Source organism: Schistocerca nitens, unplaced genomic scaffold (genome assembly GCF_023898315.1).
Source record: "Schistocerca nitens isolate TAMUIC-IGC-003100 unplaced genomic scaffold, iqSchNite1.1 HiC_scaffold_468, whole genome shotgun sequence".
In the NCBI taxonomy this organism is placed as follows: domain Eukaryota; kingdom Metazoa; phylum Arthropoda; class Insecta; order Orthoptera; family Acrididae; genus Schistocerca; species Schistocerca nitens.
This window is the reverse complement of record NW_026046001.1, coordinates 4,406,444-4,424,295: the sequence shown is the minus strand read 5'-3', so window position 1 is coordinate 4,424,295 and position 17,852 is coordinate 4,406,444. Positions and strand designations below refer to the sequence as shown.

The 17,852-nt window shown below is 41.5% G+C and overlaps 1 protein-coding gene and 1 non-coding gene across 2 annotated transcripts in view; both read right to left on the bottom strand.

The window, feature by feature from the left end:
• The window catches only part of LOC126232243 (clumping factor A-like), a 58,458-nt gene that overhangs the window by 26,801 nt on the left and 13,805 nt on the right, over positions 1 to 17,852 (bottom strand). The window lies entirely within an intron of this gene.
• Positions 12,319 to 12,393, bottom strand: Trnat-ugu (transfer RNA threonine (anticodon UGU)). The gene has a single exon. It is a non-coding gene; the product is annotated as a tRNA-Thr (tRNA).

The following is a 17,852-nucleotide window of genomic DNA, read 5'->3' as shown; positions in this document are numbered from 1 at the left end:
GTCTGAAAAATGAGATCGACAGGAAGTGCAAATGGCTGAGCATGGATGGCTAGAGGACAAATGTAAGGATTTAGAGGAGCATATCACTAGGGGTAAGATAGATACTGCCTACAGGAAAATTAAAGTGACAGCATAGGTGGAGGTGGTGGGAGCACTCATGGGAAAATTCCTGCAATAGTGGGTGTTAGAGCTGCACCTTTTTTAGATTGAAGTCAGCTGATAGGTATTCCTGCTTAAGGGAATTCTCTCTAACAAAAGAACCACTTTTGACAAAGCTTAGGCATCCGAGTAATGAGGGAATTAGTATATTTCATCAAAATGTACAAGGATTAGAGATAAAGTTAGTGAACTGCTTATATATGTTGACTCAGAAATTATTGGTATATCTGAACACTTCTTAAATAAGGAGGTAATTCAGAGGCTTCCTTTACCAGGATACAGGTTGGCTGGCAGCTTTTCTAGGAGCTGTTTGCGGTGTGGGGGAGTAGACATGTATGTGGGAAACGGCATCCCATTAGAGTCAATTGATGTTTCAAAGTACTTCACTGAAAAGGTGTTTGAATGTTGTGTAGGTGTGGTTAAATTTAATGGAGCTAAACTTCTAATTGTTGTTATTTATAGATCCCCAGACGCCGATTTCACAACATTTTGCTAAAGTTAGAGGCGGTTCACTTTATAGGAAATACAAAAAGTTAGTTATATGTGGTGACTTCAATATTAATTGTATAAGTGATTCTGCAAGGAAACGGATGCCGGTAGACCTCCTTAATTCATATAATCTTATGCAAACCTTGTTCTTTCCAACGAGAGTGCAAGGGAACAGTAGAACAACCATAGACAACATTTTTGTTCATTCCTCATTACTAGAAGGGCATTCTGTTAGCAAAAAGGTGAATGGCCTTTCAGATCATGATGCACAAATTATAACTCTAAAAGATTTTTGTGCTGCCACAGATGTTAAATATAGTTATCAACTGTGTAGGAAAGCTGATCCAGTTGCTGCAGAGACCTTTGTAAACCTTATCAAGGAACGAGAGTGGCAAGATGTTTATAGCGCTGATACAGTAGACGATAAATATAGTGCTTTTCTCAAGACTTTTCTCGTTCTCTTTGAAAGTTGCTTTCCGTTAGAACGTTCAAAACAGGGTACTAGCACAAACAGGCAGCCTGGGTGGCTGTCTATAGGGATAAGAATATCTTATAGAACAAAGTGGCAATTGTATCGAAACGTTAGAAACAGTCAAAATCTAAATGCAGCAGCCCATTACAAACAGTAATGTAAGGTGCTTAAAAATGTTATTAGGAAGGCAAAAAGTAAGTGGTATGCAGATAGAATAGCTAAGTCTCCGGATAAAATTAAAACCATATGGTCAGTCGTAAAGGAAGTGGCTGGTCTGCAGAGACAGGTCGAGGATATACACTCCTGGAAATTGAAATAAGAACACCGTGAATTCATTGTCCGAGGAAGGGGAAACTTTATTGACACATTCCTGGGGTCAGATACATCACATAATCACACTGACAGAACCACAGGCACATAGACACAGGCAACAGAGCATGCACAATGTCGGCACTAGTACAGTGTATATCCACCTTTCGCAGCAATGCAGGCTGCTATTCTCCCATGGAGACGATCGTAGAGATGCTGGATGTAGTCCTGTGGAACGGCTTGCCATGCCATTTCCACCTGGCGCCTCAGTTGGACCAGCGTTCGTGCTGGACGTGCAGACCGCGTGAGACGACGCTTCATCCAGTCCCAAACATGCTCAATGGGGGACAGATCCGGAGATCTTGCTGGCCAGGGTAGTTGACTTACACCTTCTAGAGCACGTTGGGTGGCACGGGATACATGCGGACGTGCATTGTCCTGTTGGAACAGCAAGTTCCCTTGCCGGTCTAGGAATGGTAGAACGATGGGTTCGATGACGGTTTGGATGTACCGTGCACTATTCAGTGTCCCCTCGACGATCACCAGTGGTGTACGGCCAGTGTAGGAGATCGCTCCCCACACCATGATGCCGGGTGTTGGCCCTGTGTGCCTCGGTCGCATGCAGTCCTGATTGTGGCGCTCACCTGCACGGTGCCAAACACGCATACGACCATCATTGGCACCAAGGCAGAAGCGACTCTCATCGCTGAAGACGACACGTCTCCATTCGTCCCTCCATTCACGCCTGTCGCGACACCACTGGAGGCGGGCTGCACGATGTTGGGGCGTGAGCGGAAGACGGCCTAACGGTGTGCGGGACCGTAGCCCAGCTTCATGGAGACAGTTGCGAATGGTCCTCGCCGATACCCCAGAAGCAACAGTGTCCCTAATTTGCTGGGAAGTGGCGGTGCGGTCCCCTACGGCACTGCGTAGGATCCTACGGTCTTGGCGTTCATCCGTGCGTCGCTGCGGTCCAGTCCCAGGTCGATGGGCACGTGCACCTTCCGCCGACCACTGGCGACAACATCGATGTACTGTGGAGACCTCACGCCCCACGTGTTGAGCAATTCGGCGGTACGTCCACCCGGCCTCCCGCATGCCCACTATACGCCCTCGCTCAAAGTCCGTCAATTGCACATACGGTTCACGTCCACGCTGTCGCGGCATGCTACCAGTGTTAAAGACTGCGATGGAGCTCCGTATGCCACGGCAAATTGGCTGACACTGACGGCGGCGGTGCACAAATGCTGCGCAGCTAGCACCATTCGACGGCCAACACCGCGGTTCCTGGTGTGTCCGCTGTTCCGTGCGTGTGATCATTGCTTGTACAGCCCTCTCGCAGTGTCCGGAGCAAGTATGGTGGGTCTGACACACCGGTGTCAATGTTTTCTTTTTTCCATTTCCAGGAGTGTAGAATCAGTACGTAGTGTGAATGTTCGTGTTACTGATAAGTCGCATATATGTACAGTATTTAATAATCACTTTCTGAATATAGCAGGTGAACTAAACAGAAACCTAGCCCCAACGGGGAATCATATAGCGGTCTTAGAAAAAGGTGTTCCGAGACTGTTACCTGAAATGCTCCTCCATGATACTGACAAGAGGGAGATTGACTTAATAAGTAAATCACTGAAGACCAAGAACTCTCATGGATATGACGGGGTATCTAGCAGAATACTGAAGTATTGTTCTGTGTATGTGGCCCAATACTTAGCCATATCTGCTACTTTTCCTTTAGTAGTGGTCGGTTTCCTGACCGATTAAAGTACTCTCTAGTGAAGCCACTTTATAAAAAGGGATAATGTTGACAACTTTAGAGCTATTTCCATGCCATCGGTGTTTGCTAAAGTTATCGAGAGGGTTGTATATACAAGGTTACTGGAGCATTTAAATTCACATAATTTGTTGTCAAATGTACAGTTTGGTTTAAGAAATGATATAACAACTGAAAATGTTATATTCTCTTTTCTCTGTGAGGTTTTGCCCGGATTAAATAAAAGGTTGCGAACGCTAGGTGTTTTCTTTGATTTAACGAAAGCTTTTGACTGTGTTGACCACAAAATATTACTGCAGAAGTTGGACCGTTATGGAGTAAAGGGAGTAGCATAGAATTGGTTTTCCTCTTACTTTAAGAACAGAAAGCAGAAGGTAATTCTCCGCAATATTGAGAGTGGTAGTGATGTTCAGTCGCAATGGGGCTCTGTTAAGTGGGGCATTCCCCAAGGGTCGGTGCTGGGGCCACTGCTGTTTGTTATTTATATAAATGATATGCCTTCTAGTATTACAGGTGATTCAAAAATATTTCTGTTTGCTGATGACACCAGTTTGGCAGTGAAGGATCTTGTGTGTAATATTGAAACAGTATCAAATAATGTAGTTCATGAAATAAGTTCGTGGCTTGTGGAAAACAATTTGATGCTAAATCACAGTAAGACTCAGTTTTTACAGTTTCTAACTCACGATTCAACAAGGACCGATATTTTGATCAGACAGAATGGGCATAATATAAGCGAGACGGAACAGTTAAAGTTCCTAGGCGTTCGGATAGATAGTAATATGTTGTGGAAAGTCCATGACCAGGATCTCGTTCAGAAACTAAATGCTGCTTTATTTACCATTAGAACAGTATCTGAAATATGTGACAGTTCAACACGAAAAATAGTCTACTTTGTATATTTTCATACGCGTATGTCGTATGGTATTACTTTTTGGGGTAATTCTTCTGATTCAAAAAGGGTTTTTTTGGCTCAAAAACGGGCTGTTCGAGCTATATGTAGTTTAAGTTCGAGAACCTCTTGTCGGCCCATATTCAATAGTCTGGGATTTCTGACATTGCCCTCACAGCATATATTTTCTTTAATGTCGTTTGTTGTTATCAATATTAGGCGATTCCCAACAGTTAGCAGCTTTCACTCAGTTAATACTAGGCAGAAATCAAATCTGTATGTGGAATGCACTTCCTTGACTCTTGTGCAGAAAGGAGTGCAGTATTCTGCTGCATCTATTTTCAATAAGCTACCACAAGAATTCAAAAATCTTAGCAGGAGCCCAAAATCTTTTAAGTCTAAACTGAAGAGTTTCCTCACTCCTTCTGTCGAGGAGCTCCTGGAAGAGCTAAAAAATTAAGCTAATTCCAGTTTACATTGTTGATTTTCTTTATTTATACTTACGACTTGTCGCCTGATTATGTTTTTATATTTCATTTTATCTGTTTCTACTATCGTGTTATAATTTCATATATTGACTCGTTCCATGACCATGGAGATTTCTCCTTAATTTGGTCCCACGGAACAATAAATAAATAAAAAATCTTTGGAGAAAAGAGATCCACTTGTATGCATATCAAGAGCTCAGATGGAAACCCTGCTATAAGCAAAGAAGGTAAAGCAGAAAGGTGGAAGGAGTATATAGAGGATCTATACAAGGGCAGTGTACTTGAGGACAGTATAATGGAAATGGAAGAGGATGTAGATGAAGATGAAATGAGAGATACGATACTGCGTGAAGAGTTTGACAGAGCACTGAAAGACCTAAGCCGAAACAAGGCCCCGGGAGTAGACAACATTCCATTATAACTAGTGACACCCGTGGGAGAGCCAGCCCTGACAAAACTCTACCATCTGATGAGCAGGATGTATGAGACAGGCGAAATACCGTCAGACTTCAAGAAGGATATAATAATTCCAATCTCAAAGAAAGCAGGTGTTGACAGATGTGAAAATTACCGAACTATTTGTTTAGTAAGTCACAGGTGCAAAATACTAACGCCAATTCTTTGCAGACGAATGGAGAAACTGGTAGAAGCCGACCTTGGGGAACACCAGTTTGGATACCGTAGAAATACTGGAACACACGAGGCAATACTGACCCTACGACTTCTCTTAAAAGCTAGATTAAGGAAACGCACACCTACGTTTCTAGCATTTGTAGACTTAGAGAAATCTTTTGACAATGTTGACTGGAATACTCTTTCAAATTCTGAAGGTGGCAGGGGTAAAATACAGGGAGCGAAAGGCTATTTACAATTTGTACAGAAATTATACAAGTCGAGGGGCATGAAAGGGAAGCAGTGGTTGGGAAGGGAGTGAGACAGGGTTGTAGTCTATCACCGATGTTATTCAATCTGTTTATTGAGCAAGCAGTAAAGGAAACAAAAGAAAAATTCGGAGTAGGAATTTAAATCAATGAAGAGGAAATTAAAACCTTGAGGTTCGCCGATGACATTATAATTCTGTCAGAGACAGCAAGGGACCTGGAAGAGCAGCTGAACGCAATGGAGTGTCCTGAAAGGATGATATGAGCATCAATAAAAGCAAAACGAGGATAATGGAATGTAGTCGAATTAAGTCAGGTGGTGCTGCGGGAACTAGATTAGGAAATGAGACACTTGAAGTAGTAAATGAGTTTTGCTAATTGGGGAGAAAAATATCTGATGATGGTCGAAGTAGAGAGGATATAAATTGTAGGCTGGCAATGGCAAGGAAAGTGTTTCTGAAGAAGAAAAATTTATCATCAAGTATAGCTTTAGGTATCAAGAAGTCTTTATCCGAGTATTTGTATGGACTGTAGCCATGTATGGAAGTGAATCATGGACGATAAAGAAGAGAATAGAGGCTTTAGAAATATGGTGCTACAGAAGAATGCTGAAGATCAGATGGATAGATCACATAACTAATGACGAGGTATTGAATAGTATTGGGGAGAAGAGGAGTTTGTGGCACAACTTGACTAGAAGAAGGGGTCGGTTGGTAGGACACGTTATGAGGCATCAATTTAATATTGGAGGGCAACGTGGAGGGTAAAAATCGAGGAAGGAGATGATTACACTAAGCAGATTCAGAAGCATGTAGGTTGCAGTGGGCATTGGGAGATGAAGCTTGCACATGATACATTAGCATGGAGAGCTGCATCAAACCAGTCTCTGGACTGAAGACTACAACAACAAAAATATGAAGGCATCTGTCTCGTGTGTAACCTTCAACAGAAATGGGACAGACAAGAGGGTCAGATTAGATTATATGTACTTTCCGTTGCAATTGATCCATAATGAGGAGATACTCAGTGGGAAACTAATATGCTAATTTACCTTCCACAGACTGATCATGGACATGGAATGAGGAATGAAAATTTAGACATACTTGTGATTGTACTCGCATTACTTGACACCCCCCCACCCCCGCATCTCTCTCTCTCTCTCTCTCTCTCTCTCTCTCTCTCTCTCTCTCTCACTCTCACTCACTCACAATCGCGCGCGCCCTAGTTCTACTAAAAAAATTCAATTCATTAATAGTGTCGGAGGAGATGGTTTAATAAATCCTTTAGGCTCCTCTTAAACTGAAATTTGTCAGTAGTAAAGCTTTTTATGGCTGCTGCCAAGTTATTGAAAATTCGTTTTCCTGAATGATGGAGACTTTCTTGCACCAAAGTAATTAACTTCCAAAATTTTGTGGAGATTATACATGTTTCTAGTAATGACTGCTTGAAATGAAATGGGCTGTTGATGTAAAAATATTCATTTGTTTTTAAAGACAAATTTCAAGGGGAGAAGGTATCTTCTATCTCCACCATGTTAAATTGATCTATTTCCACGTCCCTTATCTCAAGCTGTGTTATATTAACGGTAAAACATAAAACATTTCTTACATGCATTTCCACTATTTTCCAACAAGCTGACTATTTTTCATGAATAATATATTAATAGCGAAATTTTTGGAAAAATTTAGAAAGACAGGCTATACGGGCAAATTTCAAAAATAAAAAGGCAACAGTGTTCTTTATAAAAAAGCTTCTCCATGGATTTTAATTCCTACACCGAATTTTTCTTTTGTTTCCTTTACTGCTTGCTCAATAAACAGATTGAATAACATCGGGGATAGACTACTACCCTGTCTCACTCCCTTCTCCACCACTGCTTCCCTTTCATGCCCCTCGACTCTTCATGCCCTCCAGTAAGACAACTGACCGTTAGAATTCCATGGTTCTAGGATAAATGGTTTGAGAGGAAAGCTACATTTAGTTAGGAAAGTAACGGAAAATTTAAGGTTGTATTGCACTTAACGACGTACATGCACTCATTTAAATTCATAGTTTCTTTCACGGCATGTGTCATAGATTTCTCTCCTGTTTATTGCAAGCAGCCCACTGTAAAGTTTTTTTTAATTTTTTACATCTCTCGTAAAGCTTTTCGTTCCTTTCCAATAGTACGCATGCCGTACAAAAACAAAACATTTGTTTCATGATACTCACTACTTTATTTCTTGCAAGTCTTCTAGAACTTCTCTCGAAAACTTTGTGGGTAGATCTTGGCATTTGTTTTGTTCAGAAACGAGAAACACCCATGATACGTTATTACTGTAGCAAACAACTGACTACGAGACAAGAAAAAATGTATTCAATAGGTGAAAGCTCAAAGCAACGGGAAAAAATGTCCCTAGGCTTATCATCCCAACGAAGAGCTGTTACAAAGAAACAAGTGGGCATGTCTTACATAGCAAGCTGCCATTTAAACCGACATTTAGGACCTTCAAATAAGGATTTGGACTAAAATGCTTTTATATTCGCGCTAAGTGTAAATCAAACTGGTACAATCACCAATAAAACAATTATTTTCATTGTTTTCGAGGTACCTTCTGCCCTTCGGAATAAATATATTGCGAATCAGTAGTTAATATGCCTAGTTCTCCAAACAGGAGACGGCTACAAACTTTCGAAATGTGGTGGTGTAGAAGAATGCTAAAAAAGTTTATATCGAATAGCTGATGGGGAGATACGAAAACAGATTAGGGAGAAGAGAAATTAATGGCACAACTTGACAGAATGTAGCGATCGTGGGCAAAGGGCGTATTTCGATTCCACCCGTCCACTTTGACCCATGACGTTTAGCATGACGGTCATTAGTTAGCGTTTCGAAGGATACCAGTCGCCTTATTAAATGTTAACTGTGATTGCCTTCGTTTCTAGAGCAATTTATAATGATCGTTAGCTATGATTTTTTTCGTAATATATCGTGATGAACGATGGGAGGAACCCGAGAGCACAGCTTAAATTGTCGTTAAAGAAACGAGTAGCGATTGTATTTTTATCTTTCTTATCCGACGCGTTGGGGAACCCAGGGTAGAATGGGGTACAAAGTTGTAAACTTTGATTAAATGTACAAAATTGATAAATAAGAGAGTTACCAATTTTTATATGAACACATTATGATGTATTAATCACAAAAATACAAGAACATTGCCATAAAATAAAACAACAATATTTTTTCACTCAAAAACAGAAATTTATATCATTTGCCCCATTCTGCCCCGTGCACGCGGCAGAATTGGGTGGTAAGTACAAGTGATTACAAAAACGTATAAAATTATCTGAAATGCAGAAAATATTGGCTTGCTCGGTATTTATCTAGTTTAAAGTGAATATTAATGTCAAACTACAGTTTTCATGTATTGTATCCTTTTCTTAAGGCTGTTTACAAAATTCACACACGAGGAGACACTCATCATCTTCGCTATCTATTCCTGCACGAGAATCGTGTGTCCATTTTTTGCACGTGGAACAAGCGACCCAACCTTCAACTGATTTAGAATAAAACCCACCACAATATAAACATTCACAGTCGGAACTTTTCTCATAATCACTCTCCTTAGTATTGTATTCTGTCCTTTTTTCCATTTATCTTCAGGCCCTTTCTTTCTTTTTTTTCTTAATTTTATTCTCTTTTGCAAATAGTTTTTCTTTGCACTTTCTTCTTTAGCAAAGTTCTTTTTCTATTTTTCCTTAATAATGGCTTCTAACACTTTTTTTTTTACGACGAATCAGTTAAAACTACAGTCTTCCCCCCTCTTCCGTTTCGCTCTTTTCTTGCTTTCGTTAACTTTTGGCAAGGGCATCAGAATTTGTAGTGAAATATGAAATGAGGAGGTGTTGTCAGTTGTCATCCAAGAGCATGAAGGATTAGAACAATTAGCCTCAATAACTTTGTCATTCTTAGGCGGCAGTTCATTGTTACAATTCGCTGAAACCTCGTTCGCTTGATTATCCAGCCCGTTGGCGTCGTCTTTTTTAGCTGCTGTGCTAGGTGGAGGCAATTCCAATTGTTCAGATATGATAACCTCTTTATCTGACGACCTATTTTGTCCGATGTCAAATGTGTCTGCCAGAAGGAAGTCTGCATCGGTGAATATGGATGGATGGGTCTGTGGGCCGTATTCCATTAGCTTCGAAACATTTAATAGTGGTTTTCATTGTTGCATTTTAGACGAAAGCTGAACCAAAAAGCGTTGAAATTTGAAAGATAGTTACGACTTTCCCTGCATGGCTTCGTAGCCATTTTCGAAGCTCATCACTATAACGAAGGCTTAAAAGCTTCATAAAAGAAACATCAAGCGGCTGAAGTCTGTGAGAGCAATGTGGTTGTAAAGATAGCAACGAAACGCAACTCTCCCTCGCGTAGACCATAACGTCAGTGTATGTCGTATGTGCTGAGTGGCCATCTAATATAAGGAGAACTAGGAAGTCCTTTTATGCCTTAGAAAATTCCACAAATTTTCGAAACCATACAAAGAATGATTCTGTGGCCATCCATGCGGTGCTGTGGACCTCAGCGCAACTTCCTTCTGCCAGTCCTAACTAAATTTTTTTCTGCTTCTTCTTTCGTGGAAAAATAAGTTTGAAGCATGTAAGCTCCGCTTGCTGACGCAATAATGAGGCTGGTTACTGTTTCGCCCCTTTCTGCAGATGTTAACGATCCTACTTGACGTTTCGCCTTGCAAGCTGCGATCTTCGATTGGTTTTTAGGATTAACCGAAACGCCCGTTTCATCACAAATAGTTATTTGAGAAGTCATTAGTTTGTGTTTGTCAGTTACACTTGTTAGCAACGAAAAGAAAACCTATCGACAGCTACTTTATTAAAACCCATGACTCTTGCACCAGATGTTGCTTCGAGTTTGCGAACAAACCCGCATTTGCTTCTTCATTGTTTCATGATGTAATAAACATTTCGATTTGTTTTGCTCGACATTTTCGAGAAAGTATCTGGGAAACGTGCAAAAATTGAAAGGCAAAACTGTGCACCTGCCGAAATACGAGTGCGTATACTCATTTGAAACAATTTTCATAAACCGCTTCTGATACGCTAGAAGTTACCGCACAGTTAACAGCAATTGTAGTTGACCGTTTGCCTGTATCGTATAAAGTACAGCCAGTAAAATATTTTTGTAGGGAGGACACAGCATCTCATCTTGAATGAAGAGTTCATATATACGTGTAAAACTAACCACTTGGGCCACAGGGAAGTGTGTTGGGAGCCTTACTGTTTACGTTGTATATTAACATTACAGATAATATAAGTAAGCTCACATTTTTCTAAAATGGTGCAGATATCGACATTGAGGTAACAAAGTTCGTGGGAAGCGATATGCACATACAGGAAAAATGCACATACAGGAAAAATGTGAACACCTATACTTACATCTACATAGATACTCTGCAAATCACATTCAAGTGCCTGGCAGATGGTTCATCGAACCACCTTCACAAGTCTCTATTATTCCAATCTCGTATAGCACACGGAAAGAATGATCACCTGTATCTTTCAGTACGAGCTCTGACTTCCCTTATTTTATCGTGGTGATCGTTCCTCCCTACGTAGGTCGGTGTCAACAAAATATTTTCGCATTCGGAGGAAAAAGTTGGTGATTGGAATTTCGTGAGAAGATTCAGTCGCAACGAAAAACGCTTTTCTTTTAATGATGCCCAGCCCAAATCCTGTATCATTTGTATGACACTCTCTCCCATATTTCGCGATAATAGAAAACGTGCTGCCTTTCTTTGAACTTTTTCGATCTACTCCGTCAGTCCTGTCTTGTAAGGGTCCCACATCTCCCAGCGGTATTCTAAAAGAGGACGGACAAGCGTAGTATAGACAGTCTCCTTTGTAGGTCTGTTACGTTTTCTAAGTGTCCTGCCAATAAAACGCAGTCTTTGGTTAGCCTTCTCCACAAAATTTTCTGTGTGTTCCTTCGAATTTAAGTTGTTAGTTATTGTAATACCTAGTTAGTTAGTTGAATTTACGGCTTTTAGATTAGACTGCAGCTTCTCTGATTGTGATTCGTCTATTCTGCTTCACCAGGGATCTTTCGGGGTCAGTAACGACCTGATTTGCGGATATTGGGGGCGTACCTTAACTGTCTTCCGTCTTCATTGATTAGCGGCTACCTTTGAAATGGTTGTACCACTCCTTTAGCCGTGTAGTACCCATTACTTCGTCCACAAACACACGATGGTTTCAACTTGAGAATCGCCAAGCTTGGAGCCAAATGTGATGCAACGATGTCATTTTACTCACATTACTTAATCCAACGTGTACCACTTACAAGTGTTCCGAAGTAGTGAAGAAAATCAGGTATGTGTGCTATGTATGCCTGAAAACATGAGCGCACGCACGCCCTGATAGCATTGTCGATTTCAACAATTAAAAAAGGTCAGATATTTTTTGAACAGCACTCGTATATAGGCCGTCGCCAGTGATGTCGAAAGAGCAAGATACCCCTAGCTACGCCAGTTGTATAGGTAGTTCGAATGGAGCGGTCTATTGTCCGACGAATCTCCATAACAGCTCCTAACCGAATAACCCAAAGTTCGTCCTTCACGTTAGGAATCAATCTGAGCTCACGAGGGCATAAGTCCGGGGAGTGTGGTGAGTGGTGCGGCGCTTCCCATCCCCATATACCGATCAAATCAGTCACGATATATGACGGTAGTATCTGTTCCCGAAAGAACAGTTACCGTGGATGACCATGCAGCTTTGCTAGAAATGAAATGATAATTAAATGGACACCCTAGCTGCAAACAGGCGTTGATGTACTTCATTGGGGACATGTTGAAAATGTGTGCCCCGACCGGGACTCGAACCCGGGATCTCCTGCTTACATGGCAGACGCTCTATCCATCTGAGCCACCGCGGGCACAGAGGATAGTGCGTCTGCAGGGACTTATCCCTTGCACGCTCCCCGTGACATACACATTCCCTACATGTCCACACCACTACATTCGTAGTGCGCCATTTAATTATCATTTCATTTCTAGCAAAGCTGCATGCTCATCCACGGTAATTGTTCTTTCGGGAACAGATACTACCGTCATATATAGTTAAAATATGGCTTCCCAGCCGTTGACCTTCTTGTGCGAACGCACACGCTATGCCCGAACTCGTACGGGACTTGGTAGATTAATCTGCCACGAGTAATGAATATGATGGGCAAACATCTATTAGGCGCACTACGAATGTAGTGGTGTGGACATGTAGGGAATGTGGATCTCACGGGGAGCGTGCAAGGGATAAGTCCCTGCAGACGCACTATCCTCTGTGCCCGTGGTGGCTCAGATGGATAGAGCGTCTGCCACGTAAGCAGGAGATCCCGGGTTCGAGTCCTGGTCGGGGCACACATTTTCAACATGTCCCCAATGAAGTACATCAACGCCTGTTTGCAGCTAGGGTGTCCATTTAATTATCAAATCAGTCACGACTTGAACCAAGGGTGTCCGAACATTGTCCTGCAAAATGATGGCTGCGTGCTGCAGATAGTGGCGCCGCTTCTTTCTCTCAGTTGTTTTTCTTCTTTGTAACACAGTCTGTTCCGTTTTAACAGATATTGATCAAATTTGGCATGGAGATAGTTTGAACCCTGAGAAAGAACATAGCCCACTTTAGAAAGCAAGAAATGTTTTTTTTTTTACATCAGTGAACGTAAACTACATTAAAACTTAATTATTTTGGTGTATAACTTAAGAATTCTACAATGTATAAGTGCTTCAGTAGTCGCCGCGCGGGATAGTCTCCCACGTCCGATCCCTTTCAATATTTCTCCTATTCCGCTTGTAGTTCTGAATCTTTTGGGGAAGTCTGGGACTTAGCATTCTCACCAGTCTTCACGATATTTTTGAATTCTTTATTTTCTGTTGAAAATACTTAATTTTTTTCTAGTATCTTCATTCCTAATCATTCCTTGTTCTGCAGCCCATCGAATTTCTAAGGAACCTCATCTCTGCTGTGTGTCTTTTTTTTTTTTTGTTTTAACCATGTTTTCGCTTTCATAGCATAACACAGGAACCGCGACCACTTTATAGAATTTCGGGACAACCTCTTTTTGTACTTTATTACCCAATGTTCGGATAATGGTGCCACAGACAGCTTAGAATTTGTGTAATTTATTTTCAGTATGAGTAAAAATCAGATCTTACAGCGTACCCTATGTGAAGGATTAAGAGACCTGCTCTAAAGCAGGATTATCGAAAACTAGTTTTAATCTGACTGAATATTTTCCTCGAAGTGCACTTATTTTCGTTTTATTACTAGAAATTTTAAAGTTGTATTCGTTGCATATTTCGTTCAGGTGGTATATAGATCTTTGGAGGTCATTTCATTCACTTGAATCATGTCATCTACAAACAGAAGCACAATGAGGTATTTCTCATTCGTTATCCCAATTCCTTTTGTCTTCTCGTAGTTCATGCTTTCATTTATGAAGAATGAAGTCAATGTAAATACTAAAAATGCTGACATAATCTACTCATTTAAATGTATACCGAGCGAGCTGCCGCAGTGGTTAGTACATGGTACGATGATGATGATGAATATGATGAATATGATGATGATGATGATGTTTGGTTTACGAGGCGCTCAACTGCACGGTTATCAGCGCCTGCACAAAGCCCCAACCTTTACACAGTCCAGTTTTGCCACCTTCACGAATGATGATGAAATGATAAGGACAACACAGACACCTAGTTCCCGGGCGGAGAACGCAACCCAGCCGTGAATTGAACCCGGAATCCCATGATCCAGAGCAGCAACGCTAGCATCTAGACGACGAGCTGTCAACTAGTACACTAGACTCGCATTCAGGAGGACGACGGTTTAAATCCGCGTCCGGCCATCCTGATATATGTTTTCCGTAATTTTCCTGAATCGCTCTAAGCAAATACTGGAATGGTTCCTTTGAAAGGGCACGGCGGACTACTTTTACCCTTCCTTGACGCAGTGCCAGCTCCTGCTCCGTCTCTAATGACCTCGACATCGGTGGCGCATTAAATACAATCCTCCGTCCGTCCTTCATTTAAAGGCATAGGTTTAACGCAATTAGTCGGGCGTTAAAAGTTAAAAACTGCGTACTCGTCTAAGGCAGCATAATAATGGCGCGCAAATTATCGAGACTATACTCACCGGGCATTTGTGAATGGCAGCACCTGGCGACTTACAACAAACGTCACACTAAAAATTGAAACTTTGCGAAACTTTTTTTCCCTCTGCCATCCCTGATAGAATGATGAAAGGAAAAAAGACTTTTATCACTACTACATGTTCGCTCTTCATGCAGTAAGGTGTCAGCATCAGGCTTGATGTTTCACTTTATTACTTCTCACTCTATTCGCAACACATTTGTCAGACAGTATCCACATACATCGCCGAATGTACCTGAAAATTATAGCATTGTACAATACCTAGTTCAGTACATAAACACTGAGACGTTTTCGAAAACTACCTTCTCTTAAAACAGAGCGTCTTCAACTGCAAAGGGTTATGCTTCTTCAGGTCAAGTTTTTAACACATTAACTGATTCTGAATGTAAACGAACTTCTGAAGGTGGTTTACATATGGGACTTCCAGTCTTCAGATAGCAATTTGGAGGGGAGAAGGGGTGGTGGTTACGCGGTCTATTTGAAACTTAACACTTTCCGCAAATGATGCAGTTGTCTGTAATGAAGTACTGCCTGAAAGAAGCCACGCCCTCATGAGATTTCAGTGTAGTGCAAAGCATGACAACTCGGTTCAAATGTTCCCGAAATGTAAAATTGTTCGTTCACGAGTATAGTGTCAGCGAGTCAAATTCGCAATCGCTCAACCCACACGAATACCTGGGTGTAAAAATTTGTGGAGATTTGAAATGGAACCGTCACATAGTCGTAGTCTTAGGGAAAGACGGTGGCAGGCTGCTATTTATTGGTAGAATTCTAGGAAAATACAATCAGTGTACAAAAGAAATTGCTTAGAAATCACTCGTGCGACCCATCCCCCGAGCGAGGTGGCGCAGTGGTTAGCACACTGGACTCGCATTCGGGAGGACGACGGTTCAATCCCGTCTCCAGCCATCCTGATTTAGGTTTTCCGTGATTTCCCTAAATCGTTTCAGGCAAATGCCGGGATGGTTCCTCTGAAAGGGCACGGCCGATTTCCTTCCCAATCCTTCCCTAACCCGAGCTTGCGCTCCGTCTCTAATGACCTCGTTGTCGACGGGACGTTAAACACTAACCACCACCACCACCACTTGCCTGTATCAAGCGATTTGAGTTGCTTCGCAACCCCTAAGGTATCTACTTCGAAGAAACTCATACTACCAGCTGTTCGTGTTTCAAATTCTGGAATATTCCATTCGTCTTCCCTGGTGAAGGAATTTCGGAAAACTGCGTTCAATAACTCCGCTTTAGCGGCACAGTCGTCTGTAACACTACCATCGGCACTGCGCAGCGAAGGTATTGACTGCGTCTTGCCGCTTGTGTACTTTACAAACGACCAGAATTTCTTCGGATTTTCTACCAAATTTCGAGACAATGTTTCGTTGTGGAACCTATTAAAGACATCTCGCATTGAAGTCCGTGCAAAATTTCGTGCGTCTGTAAATTTTAGCCAATCTTCGGGATTTCGCGTTCTTCTGAACTTCGCATGCTTTTTTCGTTGCCTCTGCAACAGCGTTCAGACATGTTTTGTGTACCATGGGGGATCAGTTCCATCTCTTACCAATTTATGAGGTATGAATCTCACAATTGCTGTTGCTACTATATCTTTGAATTTGAGCCACATCTCGTCTACATTTGCATAGTCAGTTCGGAAGGAATGGAGATTGTCTCTTAGGAAGGCTTCTAGTGACACTTTATCCGCTTTTTTAAATAAAATTATTTTGCGTTTGTTTCTGGTGGATTTGGAAGAAACGGTATTGAGCCTAGCTACAACGACCTTGTGGTCACTAATCCCTGTAACAGTCATGATGCTCTCTATTAGCTCTGGATTGTTTGTAGTTAACAGGTTAGGTGTGTTTTCGAAACCATTTACAATTGGCGTGGGTTCGTGGACTAACTGCTCGAAATATTCGGAGAAAGCATTTAGGACAATCTCGGAAGATGTTTTCTGCCTACCACCGGTTTTGAACAAGTATTTTTGCCAACATATCGCGGGATGGTTGAAGTCTCCACCAACTATAACCGTATGAGTGGGGTATTTATTTGTTACGAGACTCAAATTTTCTCTGAACTGTTCAGCAACTATATCATCGGAGTCTGGGGGGGGGGGGGGCGGTAGAAGGAGACAATTTTTAACTTAGTTCGGCTGTTAAGTATAACCTCCACCCATACCAATTCGCACGGAGTATCTACTTCGACTGCACTACAAGATAAACCACTACTGACAGACACAAACACTCCATCACCAATTTTGCCTAATCTGCCTTTCCTGAACAGTGTCTGAAACTTCGTAAAAATTTCTGCAGAACTTATTTCAGGCTTTATCCAGCTTTCTGTACCTATAACGATTTCAGCTTCTGTGGTTTCTATTAGCGCTTGAAGAAAATCATTTTGGGTACTAGTGAAACAACTAAAATAACGACATTTCGACCATCGCTTGAACGATCCTCTTCAGAGCGAATAAATGCCACGAACTTTCAAATCAGCAGCAGCAAAATGAAAGTTTGATTTGGAAACAACTTCTATTTCTTCTTTATCTTCGATTAATTTCCCGAATTTCTCGTCCGTTTCGTATGTTGCTTTCTTTATAGATTTATAGAGCTTGAAATTTTACATAGTAACTCATGCCTGCAAGTGTCATCTAGCGAGGCTACGGAGCATCAAAATACAGGCGCCAGCTCCGACAAATGTTTGTAAATAGAGTGTGATGCCGTGATTATGTATCTATTTGAGGTAAGGGCCCCAGTACCGGAAACGAATGAGTCGAAAGTTAAAAGGAAATATCGTTATGTTACCTCTGACGGTGGAATACAAGTACTGATACTGTTGTTGCTAACTTTCAAAGGTGGTAGTATGGATCAAAGTAAGAAAAAATGTCCGGTAAACATGGGCCACAAAATGCGTACCTGAGGAGCTATGAGCACTTGTTCAATTGTGGAGACATGTTTTATGCTAGCGAAGATGAACAAGTCCTTAAAGCTCTCAATCTATGCGTTTTACAGCCCATGTGTACTGGTCATTGTCTTCTTCCTTCGGTCCATACTACCACCTCTGAAAGTTTCCTGCCCTACATTTTAGCTACAACACTACCGGTACATACTGTCACATATAACAGAGATGTCTTCTCTTCTAATTTTCCGTTATAGGGACATAACCTCAAGTTGATACATTTATCCATCTCCATCACCATA